Source organism: Anneissia japonica, unplaced genomic scaffold (assembly GCF_011630105.1).
Source record: "Anneissia japonica isolate Jap-2015-1 unplaced genomic scaffold, ASM1163010v1 scaffold284947_len354889_cov159, whole genome shotgun sequence".
Taxonomy (NCBI): domain Eukaryota; kingdom Metazoa; phylum Echinodermata; class Crinoidea; order Comatulida; family Comatulidae; genus Anneissia; species Anneissia japonica.
In genome coordinates this window covers 314773-318616 of record NW_022746767.1, presented here as the reverse complement: position 1 = coordinate 318616, position 3844 = coordinate 314773, and positions in this window count along the sequence as shown.

Genomic DNA, 3844 nt, shown 5'->3' with positions numbered 1-3844 from the left:
ATATTATATAAAATATTATATATTATATAAAATATTATATATTATATAAAATAATATATAAATATATAACGTAAAAAGCCATGTTATTTTTTGCTAAATAATAAGTTAACAGATGGCGCCTCATAGGTAATGACTGCATAATGATTGGTAATGACTGCATGATAGTTGATAATGACTGCATAGTGATTGGTAATGACTGCATAGTGATTGGTAATGACTGCATGATGATTGGTAATGACTGCATGATGATTGGTAATGACTGCATGATGATTGTGAACTGAAGGCAGAGGAGGCGTTCCGTACGAGGGTGCCTCCGCTGCGATTCATACTAAAGCGAGTGATATGGCTGGGCTGGGTTCACTGAAGTTTCAGTTTCAGTTTTCAGTTTTATTGTTTCACACAATGAACATAATAAATGAACAAGATACAAGAACATATTATAATAATTCAATGGTTTTGATTCATTAACTTAAGATAACAATAAAATGATCAATATAGAATTTCATAGTATGGATAACAATATAAATTTAAGTACTGTTTAGTAGATACAGTGAATATTCATTGTGTGTGGAGGAAACAATAAGCCAGGAAGGCTTTAAGTCTGATCCTCCAAATAAACATATACTGAATTAGTAAATGGCTAGTGATAAAAAAAAAAGTAATAAGGAAACAAACAGGGAAAAAATAAAATAAAAGTAGATAATAAAGGTAGAGAAATGTTGCTGGGTGTAACAAGTAAAAATTGAGTAATAATCAGGAAGAAAAGAATGAAATGAAATGAGATTAAGAGGATTGTATTTTTAATATTTTTCTACAATTTAAATTAATAGAGGAAAATGAGTAACTAAGATGCATACTTATCTATTAGGGATTGCTTATATTTTCTTTTAAGAGATTGTAAGGTGTGTGTTAATTTAAGTTTAACGGGTAAATTGTTCCATATGTATGGCCCATTATAAATAAAAGATGTCCTCCTTAGTAAAGTAGTGTGGCTTTCATAAATAAATTTTTTGACGGTTGAAGACCTAGTATCCTATGAATGGTATTGGCAGAAGTTAGTGAAAAATGTATGAAAATGAGAGGGGAGTTGATTGTTATTTAATCGAAACATTAACAAGGCTGTTTGAAGCTTGTTAAGATCAAAGATATTCAAAGTATTAAGATATTCAAAGTATTAAGAGAATAAAAAAAAAAAAAAATAATAAAATAAATGTTTGGAGTGAGACCTGGGGGTGCCCCTGTGCATATTCTGAGCGCTTTCTTTTGTAATCGAAATAAACAATGAATTTTAGTCGTTTCAGAACTGGCCCAGGGGCACAATTGTGAAAATTTACTAGTGGTTGTAGCCCAGGCAATGTTGCAATAGTTAATATAAGGTAAAATAAGTGTATTATATAACGAAAATAAGATATTGGAGGGAAGCGTGTATTTTAATTTAGATAAAACTTCAACGCTTCTAGAAACTATTTTTGTGACATTGGCAATATGACGTTTCCAACTGAGTTCACAGTCAATTATGACATAGGCCTACATTCCAAAATATACGCCCCTAAACTCTTTACTTTCTATAATTTTTTCCTTCTAAAAACACATCGACATTACATCCTTACATATAAATTTTATATTACCACATTACTACATTACAATTAATAAAATTACAGAAAAACATGACATTTGTTAAAAGACAACAATGCAAACATTAATTAATTACTGATAAATAACAGAATGAACATCTAAAAATTAAATCTAACATTTAAATACATCAAACAATAAGTGAAAAAAAACACAGACAATATTAAAAAGTAAAATTAAAAAGACATTAAAAATGTAGTCTACAGTGCATAATAATGTTTAAAAGCGTTTTAAAAAATGATGATGCTTCCATTTCATCCGTCCACAGTTAATTATGGGGGTGGGGCGCGTTTATTCGAAGAAAAATTAAACGCCCCGGGGCGTTATTCCAATGGCATTTTGGAGGGGTCGTTTATTTGAGGGGCGTTTGTTCAAAGCATGGGCGTGTAATTGTCTTTTTAAAACATGATGGATCACAAGATTAGCCCATAAATTATTATTAGGCCTATTATAATCGTTTTTGCATTTTAAATTATGACGTTTTCATTTTCAACTGTGCTTGGTTTCATGTTTTTTAAAATTTTCTTTGCTAGTTATGTTTAATTTTTCTGAAAAATAAATAAGGTCCTCCCTCCTTCCATGTACTACGAAAGGGGCGTGGCCTTAAAAGACGTTCGATTATCGAACGTGTGCTGCGTGCATGCTCGAGTTTCGAGTTGTTGATGCGTGCAAGCGTAATTAACAAAATCGCGGAGAACGCTATCTTGTGTTTATAAGATCTTTGCCATAGAGCTATTAAACAACTAGAGTGCTGACAAGATGGCGGAGCAATGCAGAGTTGTGTATGCGTACCATCCAAGATGGCTGCCGTAGGAAAGCGCCACCTTCAGGCTTAGTATACATATTATTACCATAAATAAGCCCTCTGATAATGATAATTAGTATTGATAATGACAAATTATTAAACTGTCGTAGCCAAAAAGAGGCCAAGTAGAGCATCTTATTCAAATATTAAAAAGAATTAAAATCGTGTACATTACTCACACACAGCTCCGCGTATTTCGAACATCTAATACATTGCTGTTAGCGCTCTAGTATTCTTATTATATCTCTATGCTGAAGTACTGTAGCAAAGCAAAGAGTGTAAATAGAACAAGAGAGCGTACTCCCGTTTTTGAAAACGTCACGCCTGCGTAGGACGCCCACTGACGGTTGTAGGTTCTTTTTATAAAGTGCTGACAAGATGGCGAAGCAATGCAGAGTTATGTAAGTGTACCATCCAAGATGGTCGTCGTAGTAAAGCGCCACCTTCAGGCTTAGTATACATATTATTACCATAAATTAGGCCTTTGACTGACTATTATTTTATTAATGATAATGAGTAATGGTAATAACAAATTATAGAACTATCGTAGCCAAAACGAGGCCAAATGGAGCACCTTATTTAAAAATAAAATACCAAGGAATGAAGATTAAAATCGTGTACATTACACCAATACACCGCAACGCTCGAGTTTCAAACATACGGGTAACTAGCTGTACTGAACTTTTTGTGTAAATTGAGGGCGCAATCGCAAATGATGGTGCTTAGGCGAAATTTGATTGGCTAAATGTATGGCAGCCATATTGGATGGTACACACACACATCTCTGCGTATTTCGAACATCGAATACATTGCAGTTAGCGCTCTAGTATCTCTTTGGCTACGTTCAGACCTGTATCTAACGCCGGGCGTGCGTTAATCCATGGCGTAACTAGTGAGATGTTCACACTGCGTGATTAACGGATCGCTAGCGTAAGTAAGCGCGCAAAATATGAATTTTTTTAGCATCACCAGGCATCACGTACACTTTCAAAACATAAAGAAACCGTAGCTTGTCCAGGTACTTTTTTCACACACAGCATAAGCAATACTTAACACAATGTTACCATCTGGTTTTTTACCTGTATTATTGCCATTTATTCTTCAATTAATTGATGCAGATACCCCTTTTATATTCAATGATAATAACATGGAAGAATTCTTTTGCATTTGCATGGCAATAAAGTGTTTTGTCGAAGCAAATCGACGTCGACAACTTCGCCGGGAAGAGATATTACGATAAATAATCTGTCATTTCATGAGAGAACAGGTTGGAGCTGATGTACTTTGTAATGTACATCAGTTATTAGAAAATGAATAAGTAGTTACACGGAGATGGTGGGTTAAACCAGGTGTGAGAAGTACCTGTTGGTGGGATAACAACGTAATGACTAACTGGGATGATGAAGA